Here is a 25968-nt window from a genome sequence, read left to right on the forward strand (position 1 = left end):
AGCTTTCCTGGATATGTACATTGCACTGAAAATAGCTGCCCAGTGTTTTTTATAGCACAGCCACAGTAAATAATGACTGCAAGTAGGAAGGAAAACAGCATCACTAGAACACATAGCTCCGCTAACCCAGGAAAGGTCTGATGCTCTTCTCGCTCACCTATGGCAGAGTGCCTGGCTCATCTAGTTTCCTCTGCTGCCACATTTTCCTGCCTCACTTGAAATATTTTGTCAGTCTGTTAGCAACCAGTTACTATTGAATGCTTTCATTCTCACATTTCTGTGCAATGGCCACCTGTCACAGCACAAATGAAAGCCTTCTAATTCCCCAGACCTGGCAATTAAAATTCTTAGCATTTATTGAACTATGGCTGTATGCACTTCTCAAACAAGAGTAAGATGGGGATGTTTTATCTTGATGCAGTTGCCTGCAACTTTCCATCTCAATGGAAATGCTCAGTGGGTTCCTTTGTGATGACTGACGTGTAATACCACACAATTACACACTCCACCCCCAAAGAGGAGGAGGGAAAATTTCATAGTGGAAGTCAAAGGAGCAGCTTGGAGAGGTTAGGAGGTTCCTCTGGCAGCTGGAGCAACACAAGATTAGCATCTGCAGAGCATCAGCCAGGTTGTAGCCCTCCACTGCCAGTGGAGAGCTGTCTCAGCATGGTCCCCACTCTAGTAATCCATGATAGCCTGCATGGAGGAGAGACAGAAGGGCTTTCTGCTGGGCCCCGTAGGCAAGCAGCCAGCATGCGTGTCAGACATGGCTGTGAAGGAATTTTTGGAGTATTCAGTCTGGGGCAATTGACTAGATATTCCTGGCTATCACAGAATCAGAGAGTGGCTGAGGTTGGAAAGGACATCTAAAGATCATCTAGTCCAACCCCCTGCTGAGCAGGATCACTTAGAGCACATTGTGCAGGATGGCACCCAGGTGGGTTTTGAATATCTCCAGCAAAGGAGACTCCACAACCTCTCTTGGCAACCTGTTCCAGTGATCTGTCACCCCCACAGTAAAGAAGTGCCCTCTCATATTTAGCAGGAATATTAAAAATGACCTGGGAAAACAAGCAATAGTTATATGCCCTTTTCTTAGTGGACTTGCAGAAATAACATTTAACCTCTACTGTTTTTCATGCTTTTGTCCTTTTTCATGTCAGTGTTCTCACATTTCAAATAAAGGTCATTAAGTCTAAGAATGTCTTTGCTCGAGACACAAGCAAGATACTTTAAAATAAGATCTACTGGCATCAAAGGAGAAAATTATTGTATCATGAGATACAAAGATGAGGGGAGAAATCCTGGCTGTCTTCTGGCAGTGATGAATCCAGCTAATGTGACACAGACACACACACAAAAAGCAAGAATGATACAGCAGCTTAGAAGAAGCAGAAAATGCAAAAGCATTGCTCCATAAAATGGGGGAATAATGCCTGTACTGTAACATTACTGCAAAGAAATATGTAAAGATAACTCCTGTGGGGGCTCTCCATGGGCCGCAGCCTCCTCCAGGTCACATCCACCTGCTCCCATGCTGCTCTGGCCTTGGGGGCTGCAGGGCTGTTTTTCTCCCATTTTATCACTCCTCCATCCCAGCTGCTGTTGCCCAGCAGTTTTCTTTCCCGTTCTTCATCCATTTTATTTTCATAGGGATTCCGAAGAATGAAAACCATCATAATGCAGTGAAGCGTTTGATTCAATGTCATGTATTAACAGGTGTCACATCTAAGAACAAAGCAATAAATACAGCCAAACTATGTGATTCACAGGCTTTAGTTTTATTAAAGTATCTGCTTGCTTGAAGTTAGATGTGTGCTGAAATGCTTTGTAATATAGCAGCTATGAATGAAACACATACTTTTCTTATCCAAAAGCCTAGAAGTATTTCTGAAGTTTCTTACAAAGTTGCTTTTCCTCCTGAGATACTTTGGCAATTATACACTTTCCTAACCTGTCTCCCAGGCATTTGGGAGTGTTAAGTGGCTGTATTTCTTGTCTTTTAAAAATTATTATTATTAATATCCTTTAGAGCAGAATCTTAACTCTGAGGCTAAGCACAATACAGAGATTTGTTGCCAGCTCACTGACATGCTCACGCTGAGCAACCAGTTCTGCTGATGCTGACATGAACAAAAAATAATGTCCCCAGTTAACAGAAATATGATATATTATTTATTAGCTCACTGCTGCATGTATAGTGCAGGTTAATGTATTACTTTCACTTGTGAGTGCAGCAGAAATTACAAAAAAAAAAAAAATTAAATGAAGTAAAGGTTCTAACAGTAAAATAAAAGTAACAAGTACCATGCCTTTTAAAACAGGCATGACTTCTAAGGCAATAGGGCTGCTTTAAATAGCCAAACTATTTAGGCAGGCAGGCACTTTGCAGGAAAGCAGGGTGACTGCAAACTGTTCCATTTATGAGCAGGAGAGTTGGGCAACCTGAGGAGAAAATTGTTTTCACACTCTGCCGAAAGTTTCGACTGCAAGGAATGTTTTCCCTCAAATGCCCATGCTTTGTCAAATCACCTTTTTTTCTGTGAAAAATGTTTTCTCGGGAAAATGTTGTGCTTTTCCATTTCATGCCATGCAACCAAATTGTTAGGATCTTCGCACTTAGGGTTTATTTTAATCCCTTGCCATATGAAATGTTTCTAGTTTAAAATGAAGTGGTCTGATAAAAAGGAAGGAAGAGAACGTTAATACAAGCATAAAATACTCAGTTAAGGGACATCTCAGCTAACAATGGATAATTACAATTATCACATAGGTAATTTTTATGTAATTAAGAGGAAATCTGAACATGTCTTCAAAGCTAATACAAAAAACACACAGATGCCTTTTCAAACCAACTGTTATTGCTTTTCTCCTTGCATTTGTAACTTTCCATACTAAAACAAACATCTTCTAACTGTGACAATGGCTGACCATACGTTAAAGTCTGGTTTACATAAAAAGAGCAATTAAAAATCGTGGTCCTCATTCCAATCTTCCGTTGTGTCTACAAAATAATAAATAAATAAATAAATAAATAAATAATGGCAATTCTTCTTTTCTGAAGAGGAATTTCACTTGTCTGCCTGTTTCTTTGACTTACAGTATCAGAAGGGGTTCTGAAAGCTGTTTCCATTCCCTTTCAATTTTTTTTTTTTGTTTTTAATGCAAGAGGCATGCATTGGGCAAATACTCTTAAAAGCTGGGAAATAATATTGAGAGGCAATTTTGCGTGGAAAGCAATCATGAATTCAGGTGTGTACCTTCCAACTCAGCATATTCTGTGATTCTATGATTCTACCTTCTCATACTTTCTCTTAGGGTTTCAAAAAAAATGCCACCGAGTATTCTCATACAGGATTGTGTGCACTTGCTACTGATTTATTTGTAAATGATATTGCTCTTCCATACAGAATAAAGAGACATTTTCTTCTAGATAGATATCATACTAGATGGGACTGCCTACGCTGGGGAAAGAAAAATTTGGACTGTAGATAGGGACAAGAACAGGTAGCACACTACATCCCTTTTTTTGTATGTGAAAGCAAGTGTGAGACTTAGAAAAAAAAAGACAAAGAGAAAGGTAGGAAAAAAATCTACAAAGTCTGAGTGCACATTGACACAATTGCCACATCCATCGTGACAGTGCTACCATGTTGGGATAACAGCTGCACATCAATGATTTGTTATAAATGCCTCACCAAAGCACTGCCTAACAGTGTATTCTGCCTTGACATTGTTCTAATGAACAATGCTGATGGAGTACATGATTTTTTTTTTTTCTTCTGAGGGATGTTGTCTCTGAATGGGAAAAAAAAGCCTTTATTTAGCTGTGCAATATAGACATGCCCAGTGTGTTTGCCTGTCAAAATCAGGCCTCTATGCTTCATTTCAGGATTGTCTTACTAAGAAAGTGTATATTTTGAGGCTATGGACCCATTAGTACATATTTAATACTGGCCCCATGTCTAACACAAGTATCTGAGAACCAGTTCTGCCTTCGGCTGTGTAACAGTGATGTGAAAGTTACAGCCAGAGACAAACTGTGGGCATTGCTCTTTTAGAAGCTCGCTGCAGCATTCAGCAGAGGAAAGAGGGTTCTACTGAAGCAATTTTGAGATGAGACATTTTTAACAGAGATCTGAAACCTTACCGGCTGTAGATTCGTTTTCTTAAAATGAGGGCAGACATTGCCAAGCTATGACAAATAGTTCTACCAGCTAGAAAATGCTGCAGAGAGAAAAACACACTGTTTTTGATTAGTCTATGTTTTTATGTATAAAAACCTACATCTAGAAAAGATTCCAGTGAGTCACAGGCCTAGAAGTACTGTGAGAATTTAGGACGGAGCCTTTGCACACACCAATGTTGAGCTGCTCAAGTAATTGGTGGTGTCATCATCAGGCACAGCCATCTATTTTATAGCTCGCTTTATCACGTCTCACCTCTAGTGTATTTTTTCTGGCTTTATGTGCAGTTGTCCCATGTTGAGGTCACCTCACAATGGTGAAGTCATGCCAGTGCCAAGGCAGATGCAAAACTGAAATTATCTGACTATGTTGTTAAATAGCCAGGAGTGTACTCACCTGCTCTTGGAACAGTACCAAAAATATTGCTTCATGCTCGTGACCACAGGTCAGCGTGCAAGACAGATCTGTTTTTCAGTCAGATGGCAAGGAGTCTTGTGGGTGGGTATTTTGTGGTAATCCTTTCCCACCCTGCCCACTCCAAAGCTCAAGGGCAAGATGAGTCTTCCCCATGAGGCCAGCAAAGCCCTAAATAGGCTCAGCCCTTCCAGTCTCCCCACAGAGAGAGAGAAGTGGCCCTGCTGGGGGCACTGACTGCACCAGTTTGAAATGTACCCTTCATAAAGTTATATAAGAGATCACGTAGGAGGACTAAAAGTAATAAAGTGTTAAGATCATTTGGTGAAACACAGCTTCACTTCAGCTGCCACAGACATAAAAGTCCAAATTACTCCATAGATAGAGATCATCAAGGGCAGAAAAATTACAGAACGAACTGAAACATACCCATTTGGTGTCTGCTGTCAGTGAAAGTGATGCTAAAAAGGATATGGAGTTACAGCCACAGGAGTGCAATCTCAAAACTGTGACAGCCTCAGCAAACAAAGGCAATTAAAGATAAAAGAAATAATCTATTAGCAGGCTGTGGTGGTGGGAATAGCGTGCCTCATTTGTATGAATAAGTGAACAAGACAAAAGCATAAGAGTTTGCGTCTCTTTAGGCAGCAGTTAAGTCCAAGAACTACAAAATCTATAGATTAGCAAGAATTAAATAGTTTGCACAAAGGTTTGCAATCGCAAACATGAATAATAGCTGGGTGACAAGTGGATAGAGAGCAGTGGAGAAGGACTTTGGGGGTGCTGGTGGATGCGCAGCATGAGGCAGCAATGTGTGCTTGCAGCCTAGAAAGCCAACCACACTCTGGGCTGCATTAAAAGGAGAGTCCAGCAGATTGGAAGAGGTGATTCTGCCCATCTGCCCCACTTTCATGAGACCCCACCTGTGCTCAGCTCTGGGGAAACACAGGAAAGACACAGATCTGTTAGAGTAGATCCAGAGGAGGGACACAAAGATGATCAGAAGGTTGGAGCGCCTTTCCAGAGACAGACTGAGAGCTGGGAGAAGGCTCCAGGGAGACCTTACAGCAGCATTCCAGTACCTAAAGGGGTCCTAGAGGAAAGATGAGGAGACACTCAGTCAGGGAGTGTAGTAATAGGACAAGGGGTAAAGGTTTTAAGCTAAAAGACAGTAGGTTTAGGTTAGATATTAGAAAGATGTTCTTCACTGTGAGGGTGGTGAGGCAGTGGAACAGGTTGCCCAGAGAAGCTGTGGACGCCCCATCCTTGGAAGTGTTTAAGGCCAAGTTGGATGGGGCTTTGAGCAACCTGGTTTGGTGGAAGGTGTCCCTGCCCATGGCAGGGAGGGAGGGGGAAACTATACAGTCTTTAAGGTCCTCTCCAACCCAAACCATTCTATGATTCTCTAAACAGCTAATTTTCCAAAATATCCATCACATAATTGGATTTTTTTTCCCCATATTCTGAACTGAGAAAATGTGGATTATACTGCAAAATTCATTTATTGAGGTATACCCTGAAGAGAGAGGAAAATGTGACTTGAATGGACTGCTATGGATTTTGAAAGAATGGTGAGCTGAATCTGCCCCAAAATGTCTGCCTCCCATCCAAAGACCTGACTCTTTCTTGAAGCACACCTACAGCACTGCGGCAATTTTCCTGTTCCTTAGCAAGCTGTTTTAGCTTTCCTTTTTTATATGCCCGTCCTTTAGACAGCCTGGGAAGAATAACACCCTAAAAAGTTGTCAAACTTGAAAGTGCACTAATTTAGCACAAAAATTATCTTTAACTATTTTCACTTGACGTCCATACATAGGATGTTTCTGTCATGCCTTGGGACCCTCCAAGGTCCAACACTGTGTCTCACAACTACAAATTCAGTCCAAGCACCTGTTAGCCTTAGGTTTCATGGTTTATAATAATTTTCTAGTAGCTTAGCTGGTTAAATAACAGAACAACACTGTAGCTTACATTAGCAGTTTCAGAAAACTAAGCATGAAACTAAAATGCTTTCTGATGTTTCTCACAAAACAGCAATAGCACCATAGCAAATTTGAAATCTACTGTGTCTTCAGTTTGAATGGCATTCCTACCAGATAATTTTATTTGGACCAGAAATCCCACGTTTATTTCTCCTCTGTAATTCAGTTAAATTGTCTTGAGTCATAAGTTTGCCTATCATCTTCAGCTGATTAAATGTTAGGCAAAGCGTCCCTATCAAATTGTCACAGAAGAATCTGCAGTAATACTGCATTATCATTATTGTGATACTACTTGTCAGGTGTAATTGAACAGCCACATTACTACTGCTGTTGCTTTGGATGGGACTGAGAGGTAGCTCCAGAAAAGAAGGAGAGGAGATTGTCAAGATGCCTGCATTGAATCAGCCAGAACATGGTTACAGCACTTCAATACTTAATTCAGGAAGATCCCAGAAACCGTGTTTAAACATTATTTCAACATTGGAAATGAAAAATTGATCAAAGTATCTCTCCCCCTGCTCATGTTCTTTCACTGCTTTTTTTTTTTTTTTTTTTTTTTTAACTAGGAAAAATAGATCCCTACTCTTTAAATCACCACTGAGTTTCTTATCATCATTTTGGCGCTTACAAGTCCTAAGTAACATGTGTAGATTGTTCTTTTCTTATACTATCTATGTAGCTGTAATAACATACAGATTTACTTATACATAAGAAAGATCTCCTTATTAAGATAACAGTCTTGTTATCGTAGTAACAACCTTGTTATCTTAATCATATCACAGAATCACAGAATCACACAGAATTTCTAGGTTGGAAGAGACCTCAAGATCATCGAGTCCAACCTCTGACCTAACACTAACAGTCCCCACTAAACCATATCCCTAAGCTCTACATCTAAACGTCTTTTGAAGACTTCCAGGGATGGTGACTCCACCACCTCCCTGGGCAGCCCGTTCCAGTGCCTAACAACCCTTTCAGTAAAGAAGTTCTTCCTAACATCTAACCTAAAACTCCCCTGGCGTAACTTTAGCCCATTCCCCCTCGTCCTGTCACCAGGCACATGGGAGAACAGGCCAACCCCCACCTCGCTACAGCCTCCTTTAATCCTTGCCTCCTGTGGCTCTAACGTTACAAGAGAAATTCTCCCCTGTAAAAAGTCCATAAGCTGCTTTCTTCAATCACATAGTATTGGTTTCACTGAAAACAGAATATAATCCAGCAGGCTGAAGGTGACGTTATTCCAAAGAGTTAAGTGGACTCATTGTCAATGTCCATTTTAGATCAGCACCACTGTGACACCCACAAGGTGGAGATTCATGAATGCAAGGCCTGTTTTAATCTCTGGCAGAGATGGAGGAGAGTGCAACCCAACACCAATTCAAAGACAATTTTTCAAAACTAGCTGATAAAGAGTTTACTGAGTAACAAACCACCAACAGAAGTCATAAAAAAAAAATGTGAAGCAGGAAATCATGACATGCTATCTGAATTTTGAAAAATAATTAAAGCGACTATGTTTCATCAAAAATTTATATAATTTCTTAATGAGATGTCAGACATTGTGGCAAGCTGTTTAGATGTAGTCACATATCTCAACATGTATGTTACTTTGACAAGGAAGTCATTGAATTGATCGCATTGTATTGAGCCAGGAAGTAAGTTTCTCTCTTCTCTTTGGTGTGGGCTCCAGTTTGACAGAAACCATTTGGGTCCTGCATTCAGTAAGCTATACAAGGTCTGTGGGAGAGCAGCCAGCCTCAGTCTAGAGAGCCCCAGCTCTGGCTCTTTGAAGCTCTTCAGCTTCATTTTAGTGGTATCATAGTAACATGAACCATGTAAAATGGACAGGAGTAACCATTAAAAAAAAAAAAGATTGACTATATCCAATGCAAAATACCAGTTGGACTTTGGTTGGCTGGAATGAAGAATATTTATTTCCACCAAAACTGCATGTAATATATTTAGTGTACAAATAAATGGTATTAAAAATTCAGGGCAGAGATGAATAATGCAATGATATAATGTTTATTCATGATAAACTTTAATGTTCCCCTATCCTGGTGCCATCACTAAAAATATTATGTCAATAATACACTTATGAAGTGCCTCCACAGATATATTAAACCTTTAAAAAAATGTAAGAAAAACTATTCAAAAGTGTATTATGATAATATTTTTTAAACACTTAAAATTGTAAATTATGACATTGTATCTTATCAATTTCATACCAAAAGAAGCTTTAAAAGAAGGCACAGAAATAATTATAATCGCTGATCATCACAGATGAGTTGTTGAAAGGTCTGCTAGCACAGATGATCATGTCCCCCAAAGGAATAATAATAACAAATTTTTTCATCAGTGATTTTCAGTTGCCGGTCCCTTCCAGTCACTTTAGAATGTCTCATAGGAATATAAAGACAATAAATTAATTTGTTTTCACAGAACATTTATTCCGCATTATTCTCTTAATGATGTAAGGCTAACTACTGACTCTGTCAGACTGTGTTGTCTCTAAATCAAGATGATTTATTGAGACTCCACCAACCTCAATAACAAAACGCGTAAATCTTAACTGAAACAGCATGATCAGCACAATGAGAGTCTTAAGTCATGCCTATGAACTCAAGCTTATTTCTGTATCGCTACAGTGCTTTTTTCCTGAGGATATAAGGAATACTTATGAGTCTCCCTCCTCATACAAATAAACATCTATAGCTGCTAGGTAACCCCAAATTTTAACTGTTCCCAAATAGGTGGGAGGAGAGTCCCCAGTTAAAAATCCAGATGCTTTTTAAACCATCTAGCTTGAAAGATGGTAAATCTAATACAGTACTATTAATATTGCAAAGTAAAACATTTGCTTCCTCAGACAAGTCCTTCTGCAGCTTCCTTGCTTCAGATTAGTAGTTTTTCCAAGGCCAGGAGGATAAGGTCAACTACTTGGAAAAATGCCATTATTTGCTTGAAAAACTCTATGTAAAAAATAGATGCTGAGTCAGCAAGACCTGAGCACCATTAGAGAACATTTTCTGCAACGTTGAAGAGCAGCTGCCAATCGTCCTAGCTATGTCCATGTTGGTCTCATTTCCAGCTATGGCCAGGACATGGTGGAGAACCACAGTAGCTCAGTCTGTGTGTGACCCTCAAGTGAAGGACTCAACCCAAGATTTGTAAAGCTTAAGTTTGGAAAAGCTTAACCCCAGAGGTCTGCCAGATCAAAGAGCACAGTGGGGCCACCATTTCTTTTTAAATCCACAGAGTACAGTTACTCTCAGGAGGGCCCAAACATAAACCTCAAAAAAAAAAAAAAACAAGGCTGCACAACACTCTCCAGCTACTATTTTCCTTTCAGTGTATGAAATAGGGATTGCTTTTCCTGCAAGCCATAAAGTCTTTAACAAAAATGAATTGTACTTCACCAGCAAGATCAGGAGCTGAACCCTGCAACCCTGTCTCTTGGGCTGGAGCTCTCCAGCACCGCTGCAACCATGGCACAGACACTGATATAGACATGAAGGCAAACATCCACCTGGGTAAACTGGATAAAATAATATTTTTTCTCCAAGATTTCTACCACTTTGTATACAGGTGAAAATGTAAGTAGTTTTGAAAGGAGTGATCTGTGCAAATGTGAAAAGGAAGGCAGAATCTGATGCCCTTAATTTAATTATGGATGGACGATCATCCACACGATAACATTATCTACAGCTGTGTTGGAAGTATGTCTTATCACTCCATCTCATCAAAAATCTAAAGCTCAGTCCATTTTCAGATTAGGAAAATCATTATATAACAATGGTTATATAGCTATTATGCTGCATTAAAATGCTTTTTTTTCTCTGTCCTCTGTAATAATTACAAAAATTACTTTTTTGCATTCTAGTATCTTATAGGTACTTCATACCAACTCTTTAGGTGACAACACTATGCAATTTTTAAGACTAGAAAAATCATTATCTTAGTTTGCTGCTTTACACCCCACACACATACTCCACAGAAGAAAATCCACAATCCTTTCTTCTCACTGAGAAGTTCTTCTGGTGCTCATACAGTGGCACTCAGCAGAACAGTATTATAATAATGATGCAAATGCTTCTTGCACAGCCACAAGGTGTGAAAGACTTTAGTGGGGAAATTCCCACCTTTCTAAAATTCCTGCCTTTCTAAAATGAGGATGCTGGATTACAAAACACAGGGAATTGTGGAAACTCTCTTCACCTTTTTTCTTCTGTATTTACTTTCCCCAGATGTGCTTGTGATTGGTCTTTAAAAAAATGTTGATCACTACAAAATAAAGTGCTCCGTGTAGTACCTAAGACACTGAGATCACTTGGGAAGTCATATCGTCTCATGCTAAAACAACTGCTCATCTACCACAAGATTTTTGTTATAGATGCTTTGATGAAAGTCTGTATCCTGAGTTGTCATTTAAAAGGCCATTTGCCACCTTCTGAATCACAAGACTGAGGTGAGAGAAGTCCTTAGGACTCTTTTTTGCTGATATGCAGATTGGAACAGGTACATTAACTGCTTTATCTCCATTTCCATACCCTTGGAACACACAGCCCTGCTCAGTGCATGTCTTGCTGACCAAATGCTTGTACAAGGACATGTAGTGCTTACTGTCACTTCTGGATGAGCACTTCACACATTGTAATGGCTGCAACTGGATCATACTAAGGATCCCTCTGACAACTGTTGTCTGCAAGTGTTAAAGGGTTAGAAGAGCCAGGAGCTTGTACAGCAATACTTCCACCAAAACACCAGCTCCTGAGCATTTCTATTTTTAAACATCTCAGTGTGTTAATAGGCCCTGGCAGAACTCTCTTCCATGAATGAGCCAATTTCCTCTTGAAGCAAATGATTGGTCTCTAGTGGCCAGCAGCAACGAGTTCTGCAACTGAATTACAAACCACACGAAGTAATCCATTATTTTCATTTAAACCTGCTGCCCAGTAATTTTACAGCATGCCTCATAACAGTGCTGTAGGAGAACTAACAAATAAACATTCCACTTTTCACTAACATTTACCTCACTCTATGTGGACCATCTCCTCCCGATGCTGAGGAACAGTGCCCTTGATAATCTCTCCTGACTTGGAAGCTGTTCCTTATCATTGAACATTCAACTGCCCTTCTCTGTACTTCGTCTGTAATTATTATGCTACTGCTAGCATTCTAAGTCATAGCAGAAATTGAAAAGCTATGTGTTAAGACGCAGCATTTCATTTAGGACATTTAAACAGGACATTTAAAACTGAATTACATCATGTGGAATTAATCACCTGCTTTTAATAAACTGTGCTAATGAAAAGTTGCTTGAAAAATAATGAGCTGTGACAAGCAAGGCATTCAGTGGCTTCCTTGGATATTTTTGCTGGGATCCCCACACTGCCAGCACATGTGCAAGAGGACAAGAAGAAATCTGCAGCTCCGTTAGGCTTTCTTTCAGCCCCAAATCATGGTTAGGCATGTCCCCAGAGGTGCCCCAGGTCACTTCTGCTTTTTTTTTGGCTTTGCAGGGTTGATGTGGGTTCACCTGCAGATGCCAAAACATGATTCTAGTCTGAGTCCAATGAAAATGCAGTAAGTAAGAAGTAGTTCTGATAGTTATGGAAAAGACAGGCATCAGATAAAGCCCTTTTTTTCCTGCCTCTTCTCACAATCTTTCTCAAAAACTTTGGAGAATTTCAAAGTGTTCACATAGGCTTGGAGGACAAAGAGGCTTAGGTTCCAATTCCTGCTGTGGCACCAGGGCAGGGCCATGAGGGAGGCTGGGGCTGCTCCTGGCACAAGAGAAGTGCATGACCATGCTGTTGGGGGGCGGGGGAATAACTGCTCCCCTCCATTCCATCCTGGCAAACCTGTGGGTAGGGCCAGCAGGAGCTTCCCAGGCCCTGCTCTACTTTTGGAACCCCCCTTGCCTCTCCCCTAAAGGTTCCACAATGACCTCACATATTGCTCTCTACAACTACCTGAAAGGAAGGTGTGGGGAGCTGGGGATCAGCCTCTTCTTACAGATAACAAGCGATAGGACTAGAGGGAATAGCCTCAAGTTGTCCCGGGGTAGTTTAGGTTGGAAATGAGGAGACATTTCTTCTCAGAATGAGCAGTCAGGCATTGGAACAGGTTGTCCACAGAGGTGGTGGAGTCACTGTCCCTGGGGGTGTTTAAGGAAAGGTTGGACGTGGTTCTGAGGGACATGGTTTAGTGGGTGACATTGGTAGTAGGATGATGGTTGGACCAGGTGATCTTGGTGGTCTTCTCCAACCATAATGATTCTGTGCTTCTATGGTTCTGTTCTATGACACTTGTGGAGATGTTGACAGGGAGCATGCAGGGTGAAGGAGAGCAGCTTGCAACCTCTTCCACACAGTTCTGCAGTCAGTTTGCACAAATGCAAATGGCTAATCAGTGCCAAATTATTTTTCTCTCTAACGCTAGTTTTTTTTTATTTCTGTCCTGACAAGCTGTTTGTAAAATGTACTGCCGCGTGGCTATATTTATAGCAGATTGCCTAGCTAAGAATGGCATAACGTTTTATAAAAGACAGGCCAATAACATACAAATGGCAGAGATGTTTTCTTTTTGCTGAAAAGAAAGGTTGATTTTACTTATCAGTGCAAAGGAAATTGATGCTGTCACTTATAAATGCACCCATCTTATTTCAGATCTCTGGGAAAGGAAAAGAGAGAAAAGCCAGAGATGAAAAGACAGAGTCCATTGACCAAAATGAAAAATAGAGTAGTCCCTGCTTCATAATAATGATAATGTTGTTCTGAGAGCTACTGAGTATTTTGAATCTGGCGAGCTTCATGTTTTCTCCATCACAAAAGAAGGATTGTCCACCATTTTTTCACATGAAACAGCTGCTATGTTTCTGTGCTACATGTTGAGTATGAGATGGAGACATCTAAACCTGAGGCTTACTCTGCTTTCAGCTGAGCATGCTGGGTTTCACTGCAGGCAAAAGCAATTTTTTTATTATTTGTTGTTTTGTTTTTGTTTTGTTTTTTGCTAATACATACTGTTCACAACTGGATTTGCATATAACCCATCTGTAGACAATGACATGGTCACCACTGAAGAGGTGGTGATGAAGAAGTCAAGAATATGATGAAGGTGGTGATGAAGAAGTGAAGCCTATTTAATGGAAATGAAGCCTATTTAATTAAACAGGAACAAACACATCTCCATTAAGAAGAAGCATTCACTGCTATTTGACTAAGCACCCTATACTGACAATATTTGTCAGGGAGTAAATTAAGACTACCATTTTCCTCACTAAAGCAAGCTTGACTGTACATCTAAACACAGAGCATTAATGATTATAATTCTTTGGCCAGCTATTATAGAAGCAGCAAAGCTTAAAAACTGGACTAGATGAGATCCACAGGGCATGAAATACCACTGCATTTTCATTAATTTGTTAATGTTGATAAAGCATTTTCTGAAGAAGAAAAGTGCCAAGTATGATAATTATTATCAACAATAATTTCTTTCTTCAGGTTTTGACCAATAATGTATTCACTTTTATTTTTGAGGCTAAGCTAAGCACTCATTAGGTTTTGTTAGCAAAACATTAAGTACAGCTGAACAAGTACAGCTCAGTACTTCCAGGTTTTGTTTGATTTTATCTGGGCGTTTTTTTGTTTGTTTGTTTGTGTGTGTTTTGTTGTTGTTGTTGTTGTTGTTTTTCTTAAACATGAGGCAGAAGATTCATCTTTATGTGTTCAGTCAAGGGCTTCATGACAATTTATTAGTTAAGGTATACAAGAAGAAGCTCAGCATGAGACTAGTTATTTGAGAGGATCTACTTAAATAGTAAATGTTAACAGGCTGCTAAAGAGTAATTTGGAGGCTGGAGAAAGGATCTGCTGAAGTTTCTTATAGCCAAGCTTAGAAATATTCATTTCATACTTATGCAATGGTATGGGTCCAAAAAAGAAAAAAAAATGCTGGCAAAGAACAATTTGCTTCAGTATCTGACAAAGAATTAGAATATGCTGCAGGAAGAAGCAGGTAATTTTGAGAAATACGGTTTAAGAAATTAGCTTAGTTGTACAGTGAAGCCATAGAGGAAGGTAATGCACTTAGGAACTGCCAACCAAATTTTCTGCTTTATTTAAAGTGATCATCTGCTGGAACTCCCCCCCCAAAAAAAAAAAAAAAAAAAAAAGAGAGAGAGAGAGAGAGAGAGAGAGAGAGAGAGAAAGGCAATGTGAAAGGAGCAATGAACAAATATAAGCTACCCTTGTAATAAATAAATATATATTTTTACAGCCTTTAAATTGTTTAGAATGTACAAAAATATTATTACCAAGGCTGATATAAGTCAGAATAACTTTATATATGTATCTATCTTTTTGGTGCTTTATTCATGTATTGCAACCTTTATACATTGGTTGGGTATTTAATACATCCTTCTCTCTGCTAACTTCAATTTGGAAATTGAGATAAATATACTGTTAAGCTACTAAAGGGAGAGAATTAAGAAAAACTGTAAAGGAGGGAAGAGGGAAAAAAAAAAAAAAAAGGAAAGAGAGTAGCTGGCAGATCAGGTTTGCTATTTCACTCAGCATATCTGAATCATATAACTCAACAGCCTGGCTCAAAAGAGTGCAGGGCACAGCATTGTAATATTGCCTGCCTTGGAAATCTGAATGTAAAATGCTTTTGGCTGCTCTGAGCTTTGAGGGTAAAACTGCTCCTCTGAGTTTTGAAATTGGCTTACAGGAGGGATTTAAGTCTATTTATTACATTCCTCACCAGCTACCTCATTCTGAATGCTGTAAAAATAGCAGCACTTGGTGATCTGGTAACTAAAATGTACTAGCATTTATTTTTAAAGCTACTTCCGCAGGCAGTCAAGGAGCTGTCAAAGTCACAATAAATATGAAACGGAATTGAAGTGCATGGCATTCCTATGTCAGACTTTATGATTTGCCTATTTGATACAGGAAATTCATTGTTTGTTTTTTTGTTGTTGTCAGTTTGGAAGTTGTTGTTATCACTGATGCTGTACTAGCAGGTTGCAGCAGCATTTTCCTCAACACACAGCTGAGAAATGCACCAAAAGGAGCAGGATGATGTAAACGTGTGACTCAGAAGAGTTGGGATGAGCAGTGGACATGCAGTTTTGGAATAAGACTCTTTTCAGAGCAGCATTTCATGACTGTGGGCTGAAGGAACCAGACCAAGTTCAGGTACAAGGTGCAGAAAGCAAGCACAGCCCTCATAGAAGGTTAAATAATAGGAATAAATTTTATCTGCATGTATTTTTGGAATTGTTTGGCCTTCCATAAAGCCTGAGTGTTCTCTAAACCTCCAACAGATAGGTATCAAACTAACTTATGCACAGTCAACAGTGTCACAGAAGCAAATGCACGTGATTTAAGGTCCCTTTATATTTGGCTCAGAACTTTATTTTTGGAAATGAAATTAGAAGTTTGTCATCCAAAGACAGCACAATAAAAATAAAAGCATTACTCTTTCTCTGCTTGGTGAAAGCTTTATGGCTCAAGCAGCATTTCTAATTCTTTATGTCCTGTCTCTATGATGCATCAAATGAATAATCTCCATTTCTCATCTATAATTCACTTGGTAGCAAAATAATGTCTTTTAACAGTCACACAATTGTTTTAAGCAATATCTTATCTCCCTCATTCTCATCCTAGCTTTGCAGTTAACATCTCTTCTTCATTTCCACACCTTCTCTTGCCTCAAATACCCCCTTGCTCCTCAGCCACCTGCCTGTCTCCCAAAGCACTGTTGCTAGCAGCCTTGCTCCAGCTCTTGCTCTTGTGGCAGGACATGCCATCTCCAGAAATGCTGGCCATGGACAGAGAAATAAAGCCTAATCATATTGAGGAATTAAAAGAAAAAGAAAAGAAAAAAAAAAGTCAAACCAATTCTTTGTATTTTGCTGGTTTTGTTTTAGTTTTTCTTTTTGGAATAAGGTTATTTCTGGTAAATCATTTAGATTTATCTTCCTCAAACTGTTCTTTTAAAAGAAATGGGTGCAACTTCATGTGCTGACAGTTTTTCAACAATGTCTGTTTCATTATAGTAAGAGTTAGTTATTGAAGAAAGATGTTGCCCAATTTATGCAGTAGTTTAATATGAGAAAAATCATGTTTTAGTTTTTAGGAAATCGAATTGTAGTAAAACAACAAGTAGCCTGCTTCTGGTTTTGAATCCATGAAATAATTCTTGCCTATGATTACTTTTAGAACTGCTCCTATATTAACACAACTGAATGCCTGCAGAGTACTGCAGCTAGGAGTGAAGAGTAGTGGAGATGTTTAAAAATGGATATATAAGTCTTCCCAGAGAACTGACAGTTTTCTCTTCTAAAGATATAGCAGTAGCTACAAAAAGTAGAATATGCTTGTACTTTCATGTCCAGTTGAAAAGATTTCCATGAAGACCACTTTTTAATCAGTCCAAAGTGTCTTAATCAGACAAGGTGTCCCAAGGACAAGAAGGAGACAGTATTACCTGATACACAGCTAGTTCTAATTACCTGGTGAGGCCACACCTCAAGTGCTGTGTTCGGTTTTGGGTCCCTCACTAGCTGTTCCTTGAAACACAAAATGGTCTGATCATGGTCTGATCATGGTCTGATCACCCTTTGGGTGACCTATGGCACCACAGCACTACTGTTTGAGGGACATTTCCTCCTCCTTGTGGCCAGTGCCAACCTTCCAAGGTGCACTTTGTGGCAGTTTTTCTCTCCTGCTCTTTCTTACCAAAGAAAGCTCCATCAGGGTGGAAACCACTCATAGGAAAGCATTCGGGTGCCCTTTGAGAAAAGATGAACTGCTGGTGCACTATGCCGATACAAGCAGGCAACATTTGTTATGAAGGACCTATGGCACCTTGTACCCCCTTTTCTTCTACCAACATCTTTTCTAATTACTTGGTTTCCTTTGAGGTCAAGGGAAAACAGGGACTGTCAATCATTACTTGGCAACTTTTATGTCTGAGATGTTTTAATGGATCAAAGATATTTGTTTCCTGTTGGGCTGCCAAGATAAAAACCCTTTAACAATTAATGTAAAAGTTGACAGTTGACTGCGTTTCCAGCGTAACAGTATTGTTCTTAATAATATCAACAGTGCTGAAGGCCATAATCTATTAGCACCAGGCAACTTAATATCAGAGAGATAGGTTATAGCTATTACACCTCTTCTGGGAAATGACTGTGAAAGGTGCTTTATTGCAGAGGATTCAAGACTTACAGAAGTGATGGAACAGCTGGAAGAAGGACCAATGCAGCACAGAGCTCTTCATCTCTGCTTTTTCAGCAAAGCATAGCTTTGCTTCTCCATTGAGGAAAGCGGGTTTGTGGATGAGTACTAGATAGGAACCCAGGAGATCTGGATGCAATTACATGTTGGCAGACAGGAAGCAGAGCAGTTAACATTAAATCTGTTTTCCGTGACCGCATGTCCTAGAAGAAGCAATTCAAAAGGTTTAGCAAATTCATCTCCACAGCAGAACTTAATCTTGTAATTATTAGTTGTCTCATCAAGAAGGTATTGATTGAAGAGGCTGGGAAAAGAGCACAATGAAAGGAGAATACTCAGCAGTAATAAGAAATTAAAGGTTGATATGATTCAGTAGAAAAGTGCCTCTCCTAAAAGTGGCAATATAATTGTTCAGCAAACTGCTACTGCATTTGACCATGATTTCTCCATTTCTGGACTTTTCAATAGTGTTTTACTGAACCAGGTCCAGCCTTAAGGACTGAATTTAACAACTCTCCGACTTGAGAAAATCTGCACCTAGTTTTCAAACTTCTAAGTTTAGAGGTGCAAGCTCTAGGCTATTTAGGGAAAGTGTATCATGACTCTAATTACAAATATTCTGGTGAAATTGGGATGCTACTGCAGCTGTGTAACATACCTCTGATGCGAGGAGGAGCAGAATCAAGGCTGCAAGAAGTTAGAACCAGCTGATGTTTATAATTAGGGTTTTGAATGTGGTATCCTCCTGTTTTTTCCTTTTCTCATGCAGGAAAGAGCTAGAGCGTTGCATTTAGCAAAACATTATCTAACATTCTAATATGTGTTTTTATCCTTTGTGTTATTTCTTGTGTTTCTTAATCAATCAGAAAAAAAATAAAAATAAAAAAACAGGTCTGAAAGACAAATCATTGCTTTAGATGTACTAAGCACTGTCTATCTTGAATGTTCAAGGCAATTGCTGTGTTTTCAAAGATTCCCAAGTTACAAGTTTAATACAAAGCAGTTCTCAGAAGAATTTATTATGCCAGCTTTCCAAATAACAGCCTATCCATGAGTATAGATTTCCTGAATGTGCTCAGTGTAAAAGATCAATTAAAGAACAGGCAGTCTGATGCTCACAATCTGTCTTTTAGTAAACATTTCTCTTTTGTCCTCAGCTGGAAAATTCCTGATGTGGAGACCTTGACGAGCCTTCATGTTTGTAAAACAGACATATTTCTTCCTTTTTTTTTTTTTTTCTTCACACTTCTAGCAAAACTGTGCTAAGCCTCTCTCCCTAAATCCATTCCCCAGCCAGACAATGAGTTGACTTTCAAGTCAACGTTTATTGCATTGAACACAGCGTATAGATCCAGAGGGCTGACTAGAATTTCAACAAAGTTTCAGTGATTTTAGCCAATTACAGTATGTGTCAGAATAGATCTGGCCCATGGAAAAGACTCGGTTGCTGTTTTTGGACCCTACATTACAGGTAGTCCAGGTTTTTGCTTTCCTACTGGAGGACATTTCAAACAGTTGACTGCTTTAATAGTTAGAAACTTTTTCAAATATCCATTCTGATTGTGGTCATGGGCAGTATATACTCATTTGCTCTTGGACCAAAACTACCTTTTAGCTTCCGCAAACTTTCTCCTTCACTGAGTTCTGTTCCTCTGACTCATGTATTGACTGCAGGCATCATGAACTCAGCCTCATATACTTTCATATGATGCAGCTTAGAGGTAGCACCTGGACCAAGCAAACCTGGACTTGGTAACTCCCATAGCTGTCAAATAATGAATTCCTGAGCTGCACCTGGACTAGACGAGCTTTGAAGGTCCCCTCCAAATGAACTACCTATACAAGCTATACACATCCAGTGTGTGTGAGTCGTAGACACCCATGCTGGCAACTCCTAACTGTACAATACTCAACTGATAAAATCTAGACACTTGTCTCCTTGGCCATTTCCAGTTCATTCATTCTCTATTGATAGATTAAGTTTGCTCAGCTGAAGTCCATGACACAAGTTTCCACACACTGCAATTAAAGTGATGATTTCTGTTCAGTTGTACTGCATCAGCCTCCTTCAGCACTTGATCACAGATGGAAGAATTTGGTTCGTGGGCTTAATACTATGTCAATGAGGGGTGTAGTGCATCATATTCTTTATGACCAGAAATGCACAGGTCTGGAGACAGTTATGTTTACAAAATGGGAAGTATTCCCTCATTTCAATACAGAGCAAAAATAATGTTTTGTAATCAAAAACCAGGGAAAAAATACGAACAGGACACTGTGAGTCTAACCCTTGTGAAGTGCCATTGGAATAAGCTACATTTTGTTTATCTGATTCATGCACTGAATCAGGAAAGGCAAGTTTTGGGAAGACTAAATTTGTACAAGTGTAATGTTTTCTTACCTATTGGTAAGCACAATACAGGTGAGATCCCACAGATACCTCCTACCAAGTGTAACAGTGCAATCCACATTGTGGCAAAAGTTGCCAGCAAGCTGAGCTTAAATATAAAACATCTTGCCATGTCCAAGACCCATTTACAGTCCTCAGGGGATGCTGACAGATCTTTCTGCTGGCATATACTCAAAATCATCCACGATTGTCTCCAAATTGCTCTGTTCTCATGGATAGCAAGAAGTATGAACAACGAGATTCTAAGATAAGAATTTCTGTCTTAGCAGCAGAAGGCACAGCGAGATAAATTTAATAGTTGAAATGAAATTCTGAAAACGTGGCTTGTAAGGACAACATGATAGGATGAAGTTCACATCTTTTGCTTGGAAAATGTCTTTTTTCTTTTCCTATTTGCGTTCTCAACAATGGTTGGATCATTTTTATTTGTATATGAAAAAAGAACCAAACCCAGAAAGTTTCAACTAGGAAAGTGAATGTTCTTCCTTTTCTAATAACTGGAGATGTGTCTGCCTATCTTTGTGTATACCAAGTCTCTTAAACAAACAAACAAGCCAACAAAACAAAACAAAACAAAACAAAAAAAAGTGCACTGAAATTACATAACATTAATAATCTGTGATCTCCTTCCTTAAACTGTTCTGTTACTTTCCCCAAACCACAAAAAAGCAGCTATTCGATTTCTGTGTTACACACTGCCTGTTGTTTGTCAGTAGGAAAAATTCAGAGTAATAACAATGCTTATTGCTTTAGGAGCAATAATAAAATGTGTGCTTGCCTTCAGATTAGCTATCACTATTTTTCCTGCAGAGACTAAGAGAAGTATAAAGAAGTGAAAATCCATGTTGTTGTATATAAAATAGTCTATAAAGAACTGCATGGGGAGTTAGCTGTGTTGACATTAATGGGTCTCATGCAGCTAAATTCCTGTTCACTACTTATAAAACATGCAAGATATGAAATTTAGGATCTTTATCATAAAACACAAATTAAATCAACACAGTCTACTTAAGAGAGGAGGAATACATTTAATTTCATTAGAAAATAATAAGCCACACCAGCATTTGGACAGGAATTAAGCCTGTCTGCTAGAGCAATTTTTTTTATATATATTTTTTTTGTAGCACAGTTTTATACCCTTGTATCACTACCAGCATGCCAAGGTCTCCCCAGTACAATGGTTCTCAGGCCAACAGGACGCTCTTTAAGTCTTTCTTGGATGGTGGAAAGCTTTCCCAGCCACAATTACCACTATTACCACTCCAATGCAGCTATCATAATGCAATAAAGTAAAAGAAACTCTATTCTGGAATAATTCTCAGCTTGAGGAGAGAAACAGGAGCAAAGTTGGGAGAGAAAGTAAAGGAAGTGGAAGAGAAATAATTGGAGCAGGTAACATGATGCATCAGCGCAGAGGTGGTGAGGAAAAAAAAGTTGTTTTCTAAGCCTCAATCAGATGATCCATGTATTGGACCAAGCGTCAGTAGCTGATAGCACAGAGCCTACATGGAATGCATGGGCTGATGACATGGAGGCGCTGCAAAACAGGAACCTGTATTTCTGAGTTCAAGAGAAGCCAGCAGTCCCTGCCTGCCAGAGAGGTTCAACACTCAGCAACAGCTTTCTTCCATGAGGGATAGCCCTCATATCTCTAAAATGTTGTATATTAGCACACTGAACCTCTAATTTAGAAAAGGAAAATCTAGCCTGGCTAGCAAGGTTTGAAAAATTTTCCAGCCTCTGCCTTAGACCATGCTGACTGTCTAATTTAACTGGAAGTTAACCAACCAGAAAGGCTGTGCAGCTAGGAGAAAAACTCTCAGGATGACAGAAAGGCTCATGGAGTCTTCAAAAACCTTTTTAACAAAGCATGTTTTCCTTTCTGTTCTCCATCCTTGCCTCCTGCTCTTCTCATGCTTGCAGATCTGCAGAGATGATCACAGGCACAGTGTGCCACCAGAGTTACCATTAGTTAGTCAGATTTTGGTGTGACCAGAGTTAGGCATCTTTTGTGCCACTACTGTTTTACCTTTACCTCATTCCTTACCTAAAGTCTCCATTACCTGGAGCAAACCATGTAGCTATATTTCAATACTGTATGTTCTACACTGTGCTTTTTTGTTTGTTTGTTTCCACTAATACATTTTCACTTGACAAGTGCTTGTTATAGGCTAAATCATACTCCGGTGCTCTAAAACAATGGATCATCTGACGTAAGAAGCTTAAAAACTTACTCTTTCCACTGCTTTGATTGCTCATTTGTAAAACAACTGCGAAATGCTGCCAAACAGCTTCACTGAATTTTCCACTAATGGTCAGGTGAATATTTGGCACTGTAAAAATAGGAAATCTGGGAAAGAATTGACACTTCAAGTTAGTTTCCAGCCTGAAGTCCATTTCCAGGTTAAGGAAGACCCCAAAATGAGACTGAACCTGGTCTGGAACACAGTTTTGTCTGTTTTGCCTGATGCATTTTTGCATGCTGCGTAGCACAGTATCTCTCTTTTGTACAAAGAATATATTGGTATTGCACAGAGAACATCTTTTATGTGGATATAAATAATGGAAGAAAAGTCCTGGGAAGAAAAAAAGATAAAAACTGGGAAGAAAAGTCCTTTAAAACACTCTGCCACTCCGCATGACAAACTGGAATATTTTTTTTTTGAAAGGTCAATACATTTTTCAGTTTGCTCACCAAGTTCTGAAGCAGGAATGGACAGGTGTAAAAGAGCAGCCTCCTGACTGTCACGTTCTTTCTTTGCCTTCTGATTTCTAGAAGAAGGCTAGCATTTGTTCAAGAGGTGATACATTGCTTGCCTCATATGTTTCTCATCCACCCAGATACAGAACTGACTGTAACATCTCTTTCAGACACAAGTGTTCCAGAACAAAGAAATAATAACCAATCAGCAAAATAATATTCCCCCTTTTCCTATCATTTCTTGATCTCACAGGGTGAATCACAGTCTCAGCAGACAGTGTCTGTGTAAGGCTTGGTGAACTCAGTGCAAGTCATCAATCTCTCTGCTACACACAAGGTGAGCTGATGAGCGTCTGACCCCTGTTTGCTCCCTCAGGGACCTGCTTACTGGATTTCAAAGTTTTCTCACACAGCCTGAGGCTGGGCTACTCATCAGCTGCATGCAAGAACATGAACAGGATCAGAGAAACCTCTCAGAAAATTGACCCAACTTCTACTTCCTAGCAACGTGGAAGAAAAGCAAGTGCAACAGTGATGAGAATGACACCTTGTTTAAAGTCAGTCACTCAACAGAGTGAAATAAACCTGCAATGCTGCATTGACAAATTGTACACAGTGGTTCTCCCCATGACCCTTCACCTGACAAAAGTTACCTATATTTCCAACACTGCCACAACAGAGGATAAATTGATGATCAACCAATTGTAGGCCCAACTTTATCTTTCATTTCAAGGGAAATGACTCCTTTGTATTACGTATACATGGACACACATGCACATCTCACTTGGATTGGGTTCATGGTCTGGGAAACCCACCAGCCCATCACTCTCAGGGTTCAGGAACCATTGTGATAAATGCTAATGCTTCCTAAAGCCATCAGCCTCGAGCAGTCCTGACACCTGCATGTGAACTACAGCATAGTCATGTTTTGTATGTCATATACTTTGACTCCAGGCATCCTTGAGAACAAATGAAATTATATAAAGTTGCTTACTCACCAGTTGCACTTGTTTATTAAAAGCTTAGCAGGATGAATGACCTCAAAAGGCCAACACTCAGCATGAGACAAGAGAGAGAAATCCAGCATGGAGGGGACATTTTAACCTGTTTGTTGTTAAGGGACAAGGTTCATCACCACAGATCAGATCATCTCATCTCCACCTGCAACAAACCTATCTACATCATCAGAGCTTTATCTGCAATTTTTCATCCTAGAAAGCAAAGCCAGCAAGCCAGAAGGATTACCAATCTTTTCTTGCTGTGTTAGTCCTGTCATGCACTTCTGTAAAGGCTCAGCCTGATGCAGTGAGCATCAGCCCAGCAGGTTTCACGTCAGTGCTACCACCTGAAGTAACTGATCAAGGAGGCAGCCACAGGAGTTTTAAAATACATACAGTAAGTCCTCAGGTGGCAAGATAAAGGTGTTTGTGATTTTTTAAGTCATGAATCTGCTTGATAAATTCCTCAGTCTGTCACTGGCTTTTATGTTAAGAGGAAAATGTAGGTTTTTGTGTCTCAAAACTTTCTCTAGAAATTCTATTTCCAGATACACAGGACCGTTCATTCCCCTGGGGACAGTGAACCCACCAATGGAGGGTGAGCGGAGCTACCTTCATCATTTCTATCAGGCTAGTCAGGTTTACAGCACTCACCTTAAATCCCACTGCCAAATACAGGTAAGACTTGAAGCGGGAGGAGGATGCATTTCCATGGACTGTTTTCCCAGTGGTGATTTGAGGTGTGGGGTTGCCAGCTCCCAGGCAGACCTTCTTCCTCCCACCTCCACCACGCTCTGCTGCAGCAAGACAAGTGCTTCTGTGAATATGCTGTGGACTGGATCCCAGTGGAAAGTAGCCCTTCAAAAATAGAAATTTTTTAACTGAATCATTTTCCAAATCACACTCTAAAATTACTTTCCTTCCTGGCAAGCTCCCTGCAGCTCTCTGGTTCACAGGCGAGTGTGGATTTGCAGGCTGCAGGTTTCTCGAGAGTTGCATCCATCCCATTCTGATTGAAATAATACAGACTGGGGGATGAGAGGCTGTAGAACAGCCCCATGGAAAGGGATTTGGATGTTTTGGTCAATGACGACTTGAATATGAGTCAACAGTGAGCCCAGGCAGCCAAACCCTTTAACCTGAGGTGCATTAAGCACAGCATAACTATGGTTGAGAGTAGCAATTGTCCCACTCTTCTCTGCACTGGTGTGGCCTCACCTCAAGTACTGTATGCAGTTTTGGGTACCACAATACAAGGACATACAACTATCAGAGAGTGTCCAAAGGAATGCAACAAAGATAGTGAAGAGTCTAGAGGGCAAGATGTATAAGGAGCAGAGGAAGTCAGATGGTTTGTTCAGCCTAGAGGAGAGACTGAGGGGAGGCCTGATGGCGGCCTGCAGCTCCCTCACGAGGGGAGCGGAGGGGCAGGCGCTGAGCTCTGCTCTCTGGGGACAGCGACAGGACCCAAGGGAACGGCATGGAGCTGGGACAGGGGAGGGTCAGGCTGGGGGTTAGGAAATGTTTCTGCACCCAGAGGTGGTCAGGCACTGGGACAGGCTCCTCAGGGGAAGTGGTCATGGCACCAAGCCTGACAGAGTTCAAGGAGCATTTGGACAATGCTCTCAGACCTCAGGTTTAATTTTTAGGTAGTCCTGTGCTGAGTCAAGAGTTGACTCAATTACTCTCGTGAGTCCCTTCCAACTCAGGATATTCTATAATTCTGTGATTGACTATGGGGAACACGTGTTCAAAAGAAGCCAGCATGCAATAAATCTCACCTTAGCAGAGATTTTTTTCCAAAAAGCTTCTCTTCTTTCTTCCAAGTTATTGCCAAGAGAAATGGCAGGCTGCAGCACACCTGGCACCTAATTGGCCATTTAGTCCTTTCAAAATAAATGGCCCTTAACTTGGAGAACTGAAGAATACCAATCTGTTCTGAAAAGTCTGGCTCCAGTTGTGTTGAACAAGGTGAGCTAAAAGAAAAAAGAAAAAAAAAAAGAAAAGAGAGGGAAGTGATTATT

The 25968-nt window shown here is 40.0% G+C and overlaps 1 long non-coding RNA gene across 2 annotated transcripts in view; it reads right to left on the bottom strand.

Annotated features, from left to right (window-relative positions):
• The window catches only part of LOC137853470 (uncharacterized), a 51556-nt gene that overhangs the window by 20652 nt on the left and 4936 nt on the right, over positions 1-25968 (bottom strand). For both annotated transcript variants that reach the window (XR_011094525.1, XR_011094524.1), the window contains exons 3-4: positions 25726-25920; positions 24599-24802 (exon numbers count right to left, since the gene is read on the bottom strand). This is a non-coding gene — a long non-coding RNA (uncharacterized lncRNA). The remainder of the gene's footprint in view (positions 1-24598; positions 24803-25725; positions 25921-25968) is intronic.

Source organism: Anas acuta, chromosome 3 (genome assembly GCF_963932015.1).
Source record: "Anas acuta chromosome 3, bAnaAcu1.1, whole genome shotgun sequence".
Taxonomy (NCBI): domain Eukaryota; kingdom Metazoa; phylum Chordata; class Aves; order Anseriformes; family Anatidae; genus Anas; species Anas acuta.